The sequence below is a fragment of the Ictalurus furcatus genome, chromosome 7 (genome assembly GCF_023375685.1).
Source record: "Ictalurus furcatus strain D&B chromosome 7, Billie_1.0, whole genome shotgun sequence".
Lineage (NCBI taxonomy): Eukaryota > Metazoa > Chordata > Actinopteri > Siluriformes > Ictaluridae > Ictalurus > Ictalurus furcatus.
In genome coordinates, this window is record NC_071261.1 from 26,504,175 (window position 1) to 26,516,691 (window position 12,517).

The following is a 12,517-nucleotide window of genomic DNA, read 5'->3' on the forward strand; positions in this document are numbered from 1 at the left end:
CGGTTCTTCATTAGCATTGAACGTACACGTTTGCGGATAGCCTGAAACATTGCTCAGCCAAACTGATACAAAATTTTGACTTGCTGGGTTTATCTTCATAATTTCTCAGTAGGAAACGAATTTTGAGAGTGTTGTGTCTCAGTAACAACGATACTCATTTCATGACTCATTCTCCACTTCTGACAAAGTTACAGCAAGTGATTCATTTTTCTATAGGACCCACGCCATGAGGGAACGTGTGTATGGCTATAAAATAAAGAAATTGTCTGCTTTTGTTCTGTGTGAATTCAACGGTGTTTTGGTTTTTGTTGTTGTTGTTGTTGTTGTTGTTGTTGTTGTTTTGTTTTGTTTTGTTTTTTCTTCTTCTTCTTTTTTTGCGTTTTGGGATCCTGGATGTGGATAGCTGTTCATTTCCAAGTGTCAAAATTGTAGTGGAATTAAAACATCTACCGTCTTCAGGATCTGGCTTAGTTTGAAGCGCTAGACTGTGTGAGGAGGCGGATGGTTAAAACTATACTTTCAGGGATCATTTCTATAGTACCTATCTAGGAAATGTGATTTGGAAGCGTTACGTCTCTCTAATCACGATGATGAGTTTTGATGTACTCTTCTGAGCGTGAATCGGATTTTGGCTAATGATTCGTTCATGGGCTTTAATCATTGATGAACGTTCTCTGTTTCTTCGGAAGCCTGAGAGAAAGAGTACATGATCCGAGTGATTAGTAGCTTTTTGGTGAAAAATTAGATTAAATTATAACACTAGATAAATACATACATAGCAAAATGATTAACCGTTTTGGCAAGTTTGTTAAATTGGTGTATTTTTGGGGGGCAATCTTTTATTTCTGATCAAGCAATTTAATTAATAAAGCTGAAAACTTAATTGTCTCTTGGTAGAATTGACTCGGTTCTTCATTAGCATTGAACGTACACGTTTGCGGATAGCCTGAAACATTGCTCAGCCAAACTGATACAAAATTTTGACTTGCTGGGTTTATCTTCATAATTTCTCAGTAGGAAACGAATTTTGAGAGTGTTGTGTCTCAGTAACAACGATACTCATTTCATGACTCATTCTCCACTTCTGACAAAGTTACAGCAAGTGATTCATTTTTCTATAGGACCCACGCCATGAGGGAACGTGTGTATGGCTATAAAATAAAGAAATTGTCTGCTTTTGTTCTGTGTGAATTCAACGGTGTTTTGTTTTGGTTTTTTTTGTTGTTGTTGTTGTTGTTGTTGTTTTGTTTTGTTTTGTTTTTTTCTTCTTCTTCTTTTTTTGCGTTTTGGGATCCTGGATGTGGATAGCTGTTCATTTCCAAGTGTCAAAATTGTAGTGGAATTAAAACATCTACCGTCTTCAAGATCTGGCTTAGTTTGAAGCGCTAGACTGTGTGAGGAGGCGGATGGTTAAGACTATACTTTCAGGGATCATTTTTATAGTACCTATCTAGGAAATGTGATTTGAAAGCGTTACGTCTCTCTAATCACGATGATGAGTTTTAATGTACTCTTCTGAGCGTGAATCGGATTTTGGCTAATGATTCGTTCATGGGCTTTAATCATTGATGAACGTTCTCTGTTTCTTCGGAAGCCTGAGAGAAAGAGTACATGATCCGAGTGATTAGTAGCTTTTTGGTGAAAAATTAGATTAAATTATAACACTAGATAAATACATACATAGCAAAATGATTAACCGTTTTGGCAAGTTTGTTAAATTGGTGTATTTTTGGGGGGCAATCTTTTATTTCTGATCAAGCAATTTAATTAATAAAGCTGAAAACTTAATTGTCTCTTGGTAGAATTGACTCGGTTCTTCATTAGCATTGAACGTACACGTTTGCGGATAGCCTGAAACATTGCTCAGCCAAACTGATACAAAATTTTGACTTGCTGGGTTTATCTTCATAATTTCTCAGTAGGAAACGAATTTTGAGAGTGTTGTGTCTCAGTAACAACGATACTCATTTCATGACTCATTCTCCACTTCTGACAAAGTTACAGCAAGTGATTCATTTTTCTATAGGACCCACGCCATGAGGGAACGTGTGTATGGCTATAAAATAAAGAAATTGTCTGCTTTTGTTCTGTGTGAATTCAACGGTGTTTTGTTTTGGTTTTTGTTGTTGTTGTTGTTGTTTTGTTTTGTTTTGTTTTTTTCTTCTTCTTCTTTTTTTGCGTTTTGGGATCCTGGATGTGGATAGCTGTTCATTTCCAAGTGTCAAAATTGTAGTGGAATTAAAACATCTACCGTCTTCAGGATCTGGCTTAGTTTGAAGCGCTAGACTGTGTGAGGAGGCGGATGGTTAAAACTATACTTTCAGGGATCATTTCTATAGTACCTATCTAGGAAATGTGGTTTGAAAGCGTTACGTTTCTCTAATCACGATGATGAGTTTTGATGTACTCTTCTGAGCGTGAATCGGATTTTGGCTAATGATTCGTTCATGGGCTTTAATCATTGATGAACGTTCTCTGTTTCTTCGGAAGCCTGAGAGAAAGAGTACATGATCTGAGTGATTAGTAGCTTTTTGGAGAAAAAGAGATTAAATTATAACACTAGATAAATACATACATAGCAAAATGATTAACCGTTTTGGCAAGTTTGTTAAATTGGTGTATTTTTGGGGGGCAATCTTTTATTTCTGATCAAGCAATTTAATTAATAAAGCTGAAAACTTAATTGGTTCTTGGTAGAATTGACTCGGTTCTTCATTAGCATTGAACGTACACGTTTGCGGATAGCCTGAAACATTGCTCAGCCAAACTGATACAAAATTTTGACTTGCTGGGTTTATCTTCATAATTTCTCAGTAGGAAACGAATTTTGAGAGTGTTGTGTCTCAGTAACAACGATACTCATTTCATGACTCATTCTCCACTTCTGACAAAGTTACAGCAAGTGATTCATTTTTCTATAGGACCCACGCCATGAGGGAACGTGTGTATGGCTATAAAATAAAGAAATTGTCTGCTTTTGTTCTGTGTGAATTCAACGGTGTTTTGTTTTGGTTTTTGTTGTTGTTGTTTTGTTTTGTTTTGTTTTTTCCTCTTCTTCTTTTTTGCGTTTTGGGATCCTGGATGTGAATAGCTGTTCATTTCCAAGTGTCAAAATTGTAGTGGAATTAAAACATCTACCGTCTTCAGGATCTGGCTTAGTTTGAAGCGCTAGACTGTGTGAGGAGGCGGATGGTTAAGACTATACTTTCAGGGATCATTTCTATAGTACCTATCTAGGAAATGTGGTTTGAAAGCGTTACGTTTCTCTAATCACGATGATGAGTTTTGATGTACTCTTCTGAGCGTGAATCGGATTTTGGCTAATGATTCGTTCATGGGCTTTAATCATTGATGAACGTTCTCTGTTTCTTCGGAAGCATGAGAGGAAGAGTACATGATCCGAGTGATTAGTAGCTTTTTGGTGAAAAGTTAGATTAAATTATGAAATTTAACAGGTACGTAGATAATAAAGAGATTTACTGTTCTAGCAAGTTTGTTATGTCGGTGTATTTTTGGGGGGCAATCTTTTGTCTCTGATCAAGCAATTTAATTAATAAAGCTGAAAACTTAATTGTCTCTTGGTAGAATTGACTCGGTTCTTCATTAGCATTGAACGTACACGTTTGCGGATAGCCTGAAACATTGCTCAGCCAAACTGATACAAAATTTTGACTTGCTGGGTTTATCTTCATAATTTCTCAGTAGGAAACGAATTTTGAGAGTGTTGTGTCTCAGTAACAACGATACTCATTTCATGACTCATTCTCCACTTCTGACAAAGTTACAGCAAGTGATTCATTTTTCTATAGGACCCACGCCATGAGGGAACGTGTGTATGGCTATAAAATAAAGAAATTGTCTGCTTTTGTTCTGTGTGAATTCAACGGTGTTTTGTTTTGGTTTTTGTTGTTGTTGTTGTTGTTGTTGTTGTTGTTTTGTTTTGTTTTGTTTTTTCTTCTTCTTCTTTTTTTGCGTTTTGGGATCCTGGATGTGGATAGCTGTTCATTTCCAAGTGTCAAAATTGTAGTGGAATTAAAACATCTACCGTCTTCAGGATCTGGCTTAGTTTGAAGCGCTAGACTGTGTGAGGAGGCGGATGGTTAAAACTATACTTTCAGGGATCATTTCTATAGTACCTATCTAGGAAATGTGATTTGGAAGCGTTACGTCTCTCTAATCACGATGATGAGTTTTGATGTACTCTTCTGAGCGTGAATCGGATTTTGGCTAATGATTCGTTCATGGGCTTTAATCATTGATGAACGTTCTCTGTTTCTTCGGAAGCCTGAGAGAAAGAGTACATGATCCGAGTGATTAGTAGCTTTTTGGTGAAAAATTAGATTAAATTATAACACTAGATAAATACATACATAGCAAAATGATTAACCGTTTTGGCAAGTTTGTTAAATTGGTGTATTTTTGGGGGGCAATCTTTTATTTCTGATCAAGCAATTTAATTAATAAAGCTGAAAACTTAATTGTCTCTTGGTAGAATTGACTCGGTTCTTCATTAGCATTGAACGTACACGTTTGCGGATAGCCTGAAACATTGCTCAGCCAAACTGATACAAAATTTTGACTTGCTGGGTTTATCTTCATAATTTCTCAGTAGGAAACGAATTTTGAGAGTGTTGTGTCTCAGTAACAACGATACTCATTTCATGACTCATTCTCCACTTCTGACAAAGTTACAGCAAGTGATTCATTTTTCTATAGGACCCACGCCATGAGGGAACGTGTGTATGGCTATAAAATAAAGAAATTGTCTGCTTTTGTTCTGTGTGAATTCAACGGTGTTTTGTTTTGGTTTTTGTTGTTGTTGTTGTTGTTTTGTTTTGTTTTGTTTTTTTCTTCTTCTTCTTTTTTTGCGTTTTGGGATCCTGGATGTGGATAGCTGTTCATTTCCAAGTGTCAAAATTGTAGTGGAATTAAAACATCTACCGTCTTCAGGATCTGGCTTAGTTTGAAGCGCTAGACTGTGTGAGGAGGCGGATGGTTAAAACTATACTTTCAGGGATCATTTCTATAGTACCTATCTAGGAAATGTGGTTTGAAAGCGTTACGTTTCTCTAATCACGATGATGAGTTTTGATGTACTCTTCTGAGCGTGAATCGGATTTTGGCTAATGATTCGTTCATGGGCTTTAATCATTGATGAACGTTCTCTGTTTCTTCGGAAGCCTGAGAGAAAGAGTACATGATCTGAGTGATTAGTAGCTTTTTGGAGAAAAAGAGATTAAATTATAACACTAGATAAATACATACATAGCAAAATGATTAACCGTTTTGGCAAGTTTGTTAAATTGGTGTATTTTTGGGGGGCAATCTTTTATTTCTGATCAAGCAATTTAATTAATAAAGCTGAAAACTTAATTGGTTCTTGGTAGAATTGACTCGGTTCTTCATTAGCATTGAACGTACACGTTTGCGGATAGCCTGAAACATTGCTCAGCCAAACTGATACAAAATTTTGACTTGCTGGGTTTATCTTCATAATTTCTCAGTAGGAAACGAATTTTGAGAGTGTTGTGTCTCAGTAACAACGATACTCATTTCATGACTCATTCTCCACTTCTGACAAAGTTACAGCAAGTGATTCATTTTTCTATAGGACCCACGCCATGAGGGAACGTGTGTATGGCTATAAAATAAAGAAATTGTCTGCTTTTGTTCTGTGTGAATTCAACGGTGTTTTGTTTTGGTTTTTGTTGTTGTTGTTGTTGTTTTGTTTTGTTTTGTTTTTTCCTCTTCTTCTTTTTTGCGTTTTGGGATCCTGGATGTGAATAGCTGTTCATTTCCAAGTGTCAAAATTGTAGTGGAATTAAAACATCTACCGTCTTCAGGATCTGGCTTAGTTTGAAGCGCTAGACTGTGTGAGGAGGCGGATGGTTAAGACTATACTTTCAGGGATCATTTCTATAGTACCTATCTAGGAAATGTGGTTTGAAAGCGTTACGTTTCTCTAATCACGATGATGAGTTTTGATGTACTCTTCTGAGCGTGAATCGGATTTTGGCTAATGATTCGTTCATGGGCTTTAATCATTGATGAACGTTCTCTGTTTCTTCGGAAGCATGAGAGGAAGAGTACATGATCCGAGTGATTAGTAGCTTTTTGGTGAAAAGTTAGATTAAATTATGAAATTTAACAGGTACGTAGATAATAAAGAGATTTACTGTTCTAGCAAGTTTGTTATGTCGGTGTATTTTTGGGGGGCAATCTTTTGTCTCTGATCAAGCAATTTAATTAATAAAGCTGAAAACTTAATTGTCTCTTGGTAGAATTGACTCGGTTCTTCATTAGCATTGAACGTACACGTTTGCGGATAGCCTGAAACATTGCTCAGCCAAACTGATACAAAATTTTGACTTGCTGGGTTTATCTTCATAATTTCTCAGTAGGAAACGAATTTTGAGAGTGTTGTGTCTCAGTAACAACGATACTCATTTCATGACTCATTCTCCACTTCTGACAAAGTTACAGCAAGTGATTCATTTTTCTATAGGACCCACGCCATGAGGGAACGTGTGTATGGCTATAAAATAAAGAAATTGTCTGCTTTTGTTCTGTGTGAATTCAACGGTGTTTTGTTTTGGTTTTTTTGTTGTTGTTGTTGTTTTGTTTTGTTTTGTTTTGTTTTGTTTTTTTCTTCTTCTTCTTTTTTGCGTTTTGGGATCCTGGATGTGGATAGCTGTTCATTTCCAAGTGTCAAAATTGTAGTGGAATTAAAACATCTACCGTCTTCAGGATCTGGCTTAGTTTGAAGCGCTAGACTGTGTGAGGAGGCGGATGGTTAAGACTATACTTTCAGGGATCATTTCTATAGTACCTATCTAGGAAATGTGATTTGAAAGCGTTACGTCTCTCTAATCACGATGATGAGTTTTGATGTACTCTTCTGAGCGTGAATCGGATTTTGGCTAATGATTCGTTCATGGGCTTTAATCATTGATGAACGTTCTCTGTTTCTTCGGAAGCATGAGAGGAAGAGTACATGATCCGAGTGATTAGTAGCTTTTTGGTGAAGAATTAGATTAAATTATAACACTAGATAAATACCTACATAGCAAAATGATTGCCTTTCTGGCAAGTTTGTTAAATTGGTGTATTTTTGGGGGGCAATCTTTTGTCTCTGATCAAGCAATTTAATTAATAAAGCTGAAAACTTAATTGTCTCTTGGTAGAATTGACTCGGTTCTTCATTAGCATTGAACGTACACGTTTGCGGATAGCCTGAAACATTGCTCAGCCAAACTGATACAAAATTTTGACTTGCTGGGTTTATCTTCATAATTTCTCAGTAGGAAACGAATTTTGAGAGTGTTGTGTCTCAGTAACAACGATACTCATTTCATGACTCATTCTCCACTTCTGACAAAGTTACAGCAAGTGATTCATTTTTCTATAGGACCCACGCCATGAGGGAACGTGTGTATGGCTATAAAATAAAGAAATTGTCTGCTTTTGTTCTGTGTGAATTCAACGGTGTTTTGTTTTGGTTTTTGTTGTTGTTGTTGTTGTTTTGTTTTGGTTTTTTTTTTTTTTGTTTGTTTTGTTTTGTTTTTTTCTTCTTCTTCTTTTTTTGCGTTTTGGGATCCTGGATGTGGATAGCTGTTCATTTCCAAGTGTCAAAATTGTAGTGGAATTAAAACATCTACCGTCTTCAGGATCTGGCTTAGTTTGAAGCGCTAGACTGTGTGAGGAGGCGGATGGTTAAGACTATACTTTCAGGGATCATTTCTATAGTACCTATCTAGGAAATGTGATTTGAAAGCGTTACGTCTCTCTAATCACGATGATGAGTTTTGATGTACTCTTCTGAGCGTGAATCGGATTTTGGCTAATGATTCGTTCATGGGCTTTAATCATTGATGAACGTTCTCTGTTTCTTCGGAAGCCTGAGAGGAAGAGTACATGATCCGAGTGATTAGTAGCTTTTTGGTGAAAAATTAGATTAAATTATAACACTAGATAAATACGTACATAGCAAAATGATTGACCTTTTTGGCAAGTTTGTTAAATTGGTGTATTTTTGGGGGGCAATCTTTTATCTCTGATCAAGCAATTTAATTAATAAAGCTGAAAACTTAATTGTCTCTTGGTAGAATTGACTCGGTTCTTCATTAGCATTGAACGTACACGTTTGCGGATAGCCTGAAACATTGCTCAGCCAAACTGATACAAAATTTTGACTTGCTGGGTTTATCTTCATAATTTCTCAGTAGGAAACGAATTTTGAGAGTGTTGTGTCTCAGTAACAACGATACTCATTTCATGACTCATTCTCCACTTCTGACAAAGTTACAGCAAGTGATTCATTTTTCTATAGGACCCACGCCATGAGGGAACGTGTGTATGGCTATAAAATAAAGAAATTGTCTGCTTTTGTTCTGTGTGAATTCAACGGTGTTTTGTTTTGGTTTTTGTTGTTGTTGTTGTTGTTGTTGTTTTTGTTTTGTTTTGTTTTGTTTTTTTCTTCTTCTTCTTTTTTTGCGTTTTGGGATCCTGGATGTGGATAGCTGTTCATTTCCAAGTGTCAAAATTGTAGTGGAATTAAAACATCTACCGTCTTCAGGATCTGGCTTAGTTTGAAGCGCTAGACTGTGTGAGGAGGCGGATGGTTAAGACTATACTTTCAGGGATCATTTCTATAGTACCTATCTAGGAAATGTGATTTGAAAGCGTTACGTCTCTCTAATCACGATGATGAGTTTTGATGTACTCTTCTGAGCGTGAATCGGATTTTGGCTAATGATTCGTTCATGGGCTTTAATCATTGATGAACGTTCTCTGTTTCTTCGGAAGCCTGAGAGGAAGAGTATGTGATCCGAGTGATTAGTAGCTTTTTGGTGAAAAATTAGATTAAATTATGAAACTTAACAGGTACGTAGGTAGTAAAGAGATTGACCTTTCTAGCAAGTTTGTTAAGTCGGTGTATTTTTGGGGGGGCAATCTTTTATCTCTGATCAAGCAATTTAATTAATAAAGCTGAAAACTTAATTGTCTCTTGGTAGAATTGACTCGGTTCTTCATTAGCATTGAACGTACACGTTTGCGGATAGCCTGAAACATTGCTCAGCCAAACTGATACAAAATTTTGACTTGCTGGGTTTATCTTCATAATTTCTCAGTAGGAAACGAATTTTGAGAGTGTTGTGTCTCAGTAACAACGATACTCATTTCATGACTCATTCTCCACTTCTGACAAAGTTACAGCAAGTGATTCATTTTTCTATAGGACCCACGCCATGAGGGAACGTGTGTATGGCTATAAAATAAAGAAATTGTCTGCTTTTGTTCTGTGTGAATTCAACGGTGTTTTGTTTTGGTTTTTGTTGTTGTTGTTGTTGTTGTTGTTGTTGTTTTGTTTTGTTTTGTTTTTTTCTTCTTCTTCTTTTTTTGCGTTTTGGGATCCTGGATGTGGATAGCTGTTCATTTCCAAGTGTCAAAATTGTAGTGGAATTAAAACATCTACCGTCTTCAGGATCTGGCTTAGTTTGAAGCGCTAGACTGTGTGAGGAGGCGGATGGTTAAAACTATACTTTCAGGGATCATTTCTATAGTACCTATCTAGGAAATGTGATTTGGAAGCGTTACGTCTCTCTAATCACGATGATGAGTTTTGATGTACTCTTCTGAGCGTGAATCGGATTTTGGCTAATGATTCGTTCATGGGCTTTAATCATTGATGAACGTTCTCTGTTTCTTCGGAAGCCTGAGAGAAAGAGTACATGATCCGAGTGATTAGTAGCTTTTTGGTGAAAAATTAGATTAAATTATAACACTAGATAAATACATACATGGCAAAATGATTAACCGTTTTGGCAAGTTTGTTAAATTGGTGTATTTTTGGGGGGCAATCTTTTATTTCTGATCAAGCAATTTAATTAATAAAGCTGAAAACTTAATTGGTTCTTGGTAGAATTGACTCGGTTCTTCATTAGCATTGAACGTACACGTTTGCGGATAGCCTGAAACATTGCTCAGCCAAACTGATACAAAATTTTGACTTGCTGGGTTTATCTTCATAATTTCTCAGTAGGAAACGAATTTTGAGAGTGTTGTGTCTCAGTAACAACGATACTCATTTCATGACTCATTGTCCACTTCTGACAAAGTTACAGCAAGTGATTCATTTTTCTATAGGACCCACGCCATGAGGGAACGTGTGTATGGCTATAAAATAAAGAAATTGTCTGCTTTTGTTCTGTGTGAATTCAACGGTGTTTTGTTTTGGTTTTTTTTGTTGTTGTTGTTGTTGTTGTTGTTTTGTTTTGTTTTGTTTTTTCCTCTTCTTCTTTTTTGCGTTTTGGGATCCTGGATGTGAATAGCTGTTCATTTCCAAGTGTCAAAATTGTAGTGGAATTAAAACATCTACCGTCTTCAGGATCTGGCTTAGTTTGAAGCGCTAGACTGTGTGAGGAGGCGGATGGTTAAGACTATACTTTCAGGGATCATTTCTATAGTACCTATCTAGGAAATGTGGTTTGAAAGCGTTACGTTTCTCTAATCACGATGATGAGTTTTGATGTACTCTTCTGAGCGTGAATCGGATTTTGGCTAATGATTCGTTCATGGGCTTTAATCATTGATGAATGTTCTCTGTTTCTTCGGAAGCATGAGAGGAAGAGTACATGATCCGAGTGATTAGTAGCTTTTTGGTGAAGAATTAGATTAAATTATGAAATTTAACAGGTACGTAGGTAATAAAGAGGTTTGCTTTTCTAGCAAGTTTGTTATGTCGGTGTATTTTTGGGGGGCAATCTTTTATCCCTGATCAAGCAATTTAATTAATAAAGCTGAAAACTTAATTGTCTCTTGGTAGAATTGACTCGGTTCTTCATTAGCATTGAACGTACACGTTTGCGGATAGCCTGAAACATTGCTCAGCCAAACTGATACAAAATTTTGACTTGCTGGGTTTATCTTCATAATTTCTCAGTAGGAAACGAATTTTGAGAGTGTTGTGTCTCAGTAACAACGATACTCATTTCATGACTCATTCTCCACTTCTGACAAAGTTACAGCAAGTGATTCATTTTTCTATAGGACCCACGCCATGAGGGAACGTGTGTATGGCTATAAAATAAAGAAATTGTCTGCTTTTGTTCTGTGTGAATTCAACGGTGTTTTGTTTTGGTTTTTGTTGTTGTTGTTGTTGTTGTTGTTGTTGTTGTTGTTGTTGTTGTTTTGTTTTGTTTTGTTTTTTTCTTCTTCTTCTTTTTTTGCGTTTTGGGATCCTGGATGTGGATAGCTGTTCATTTCCAAGTGTCAAAATTGTAGTGGAATTAAAACATCTACCGTCTTCAGGATCTGGCTTAGTTTGAAGCGCTAGACTGTGTGAGGAGGCGGATGGTTAAAACTATACTTTCAGGGATCATTTCTATAGTACCTATCTAGGAAATGTGATTTGGAAGCGTTACGTCTCTCTAATCACGATGATGAGTTTTGATGTACTCTTCTGAGCGTGAATCGGATTTTGGCTAATGATTCGTTCATGGGCTTTAATCATTGATGAACGTTCTCTGTTTCTTCGGAAGCCTGAGAGAAAGAGTACATGATCCGAGTGATTAGTAGCTTTTTGGTGAAAAATTAGATTAAATTATAACACTAGATAAATACATACATAGCAAAATGATTAACCGTTTTGGCAAGTTTGTTAAATTGGTGTATTTTTGGGGGGCAATCTTTTATTTCTGATCAAGCAATTTAATTAATAAAGCTGAAAACTTAATTGGTTCTTGGTAGAATTGACTCGGTTCTTCATTAGCATTGAACGTACACGTTTGCGGATAGCCTGAAACATTGCTCAGCCAAACTGATACAAAATTTTGACTTGCTGGGTTTATCTTCATAATTTCTCAGTAGGAAACGAATTTTGAGAGTGTTGTGTCTCAGTAACAACGATACTCATTTCATGACTCATTCTCCACTTCTGACAAAGTTACAGCAAGTGATTCATTTTTCTATAGGACCCACGCCATGAGGGAACGTGTGTATGGCTATAAAATAAAGAAATTGTCTGCTTTTGTTCTGTGTGAATTCAACGGTGTTTTGTTTTGGGTTTTGTTGTTGTTGTTGTTGTTGTTGTTGTTTTGTTTTGTTTTGTTTTTTCCTCTTCTTCTTTTTTGCGTTTTGGGATCCTGGATGTGAATAGCTGTTCATTTCCAAGTGTCAAAATTGTAGTGGAATTAAAACATCTACCGTCTTCAGGATCTGGCTTAGTTTGAAGCGCTAGACTGTGTGAGGAGGCGGATGGTTAAGACTATACTTTCAGGGATCATTTCTATAGTACCTATCTAGGAAACGTGATTTGAAAGCGTTACGTCTCTCTAATCACGATGATGAGTTTTGATGTACTCTTCTGAGCGTGAATCGGATTTTGGCTAATGATTCGTTCATGGGCTTTAATCATTGATGAACGTTCTCTGTTTCTTCGGAAGCATGAGAGGAAGAGTATGTGATCCGAGTGATTAGTAGCTTTTTGGTGAAAAATTAGATTAAATTATGAAACTTA

General features: G+C 36.4%; 14 non-coding genes across 14 annotated transcripts; all 14 read left to right on the forward strand.

The window, feature by feature from the left end:
- The first annotated feature begins 507 nt into the window (after positions 1 to 507).
- LOC128610809 (small nucleolar RNA U3) lies at positions 508 to 720 on the forward strand. The gene has a single exon (XR_008386416.1). It is a non-coding gene; the product is annotated as a small nucleolar RNA U3 (small nucleolar RNA).
- Positions 721 to 1,412: 692 nt separating this feature from the next.
- On the forward strand, positions 1,413 to 1,625 carry LOC128610803 (small nucleolar RNA U3). Its single transcript, XR_008386410.1, has one exon. It is a non-coding gene; the product is annotated as a small nucleolar RNA U3 (small nucleolar RNA).
- A 683-nt stretch (positions 1,626 to 2,308) lies between these two features.
- LOC128610801 (small nucleolar RNA U3) lies at positions 2,309 to 2,521 on the forward strand. Its single transcript, XR_008386408.1, has one exon. It is a non-coding gene; the product is annotated as a small nucleolar RNA U3 (small nucleolar RNA).
- A 674-nt stretch (positions 2,522 to 3,195) lies between these two features.
- On the forward strand, positions 3,196 to 3,408 carry LOC128610863 (small nucleolar RNA U3). The gene has a single exon (XR_008386462.1). It is a non-coding gene; the product is annotated as a small nucleolar RNA U3 (small nucleolar RNA).
- Positions 3,409 to 4,102: 694 nt separating this feature from the next.
- Positions 4,103 to 4,315, forward strand: LOC128610810 (small nucleolar RNA U3). The gene has a single exon (XR_008386417.1). It is a non-coding gene; the product is annotated as a small nucleolar RNA U3 (small nucleolar RNA).
- Positions 4,316 to 4,998: 683 nt separating this feature from the next.
- LOC128610802 (small nucleolar RNA U3) lies at positions 4,999 to 5,211 on the forward strand. The gene has a single exon (XR_008386409.1). It is a non-coding gene; the product is annotated as a small nucleolar RNA U3 (small nucleolar RNA).
- A 680-nt stretch (positions 5,212 to 5,891) lies between these two features.
- Positions 5,892 to 6,104, forward strand: LOC128610864 (small nucleolar RNA U3). The gene has a single exon (XR_008386463.1). It is a non-coding gene; the product is annotated as a small nucleolar RNA U3 (small nucleolar RNA).
- Positions 6,105 to 6,795: 691 nt separating this feature from the next.
- Positions 6,796 to 7,008, forward strand: LOC128610862 (small nucleolar RNA U3). The gene has a single exon (XR_008386461.1). It is a non-coding gene; the product is annotated as a small nucleolar RNA U3 (small nucleolar RNA).
- A 707-nt stretch (positions 7,009 to 7,715) lies between these two features.
- On the forward strand, positions 7,716 to 7,928 carry LOC128610873 (small nucleolar RNA U3). The gene has a single exon (XR_008386472.1). It is a non-coding gene; the product is annotated as a small nucleolar RNA U3 (small nucleolar RNA).
- A 695-nt stretch (positions 7,929 to 8,623) lies between these two features.
- LOC128610798 (small nucleolar RNA U3) lies at positions 8,624 to 8,836 on the forward strand. The gene has a single exon (XR_008386405.1). It is a non-coding gene; the product is annotated as a small nucleolar RNA U3 (small nucleolar RNA).
- Positions 8,837 to 9,532: 696 nt separating this feature from the next.
- On the forward strand, positions 9,533 to 9,745 carry LOC128610811 (small nucleolar RNA U3). Its single transcript, XR_008386418.1, has one exon. It is a non-coding gene; the product is annotated as a small nucleolar RNA U3 (small nucleolar RNA).
- Positions 9,746 to 10,435: 690 nt separating this feature from the next.
- Positions 10,436 to 10,648, forward strand: LOC128610872 (small nucleolar RNA U3). The gene has a single exon (XR_008386471.1). It is a non-coding gene; the product is annotated as a small nucleolar RNA U3 (small nucleolar RNA).
- Positions 10,649 to 11,358: 710 nt separating this feature from the next.
- Positions 11,359 to 11,571, forward strand: LOC128610812 (small nucleolar RNA U3). Its single transcript, XR_008386419.1, has one exon. It is a non-coding gene; the product is annotated as a small nucleolar RNA U3 (small nucleolar RNA).
- Positions 11,572 to 12,261: 690 nt separating this feature from the next.
- Positions 12,262 to 12,474, forward strand: LOC128610792 (small nucleolar RNA U3). Its single transcript, XR_008386399.1, has one exon. It is a non-coding gene; the product is annotated as a small nucleolar RNA U3 (small nucleolar RNA).
- Positions 12,475 to 12,517: the final 43 nt, after the last annotated feature.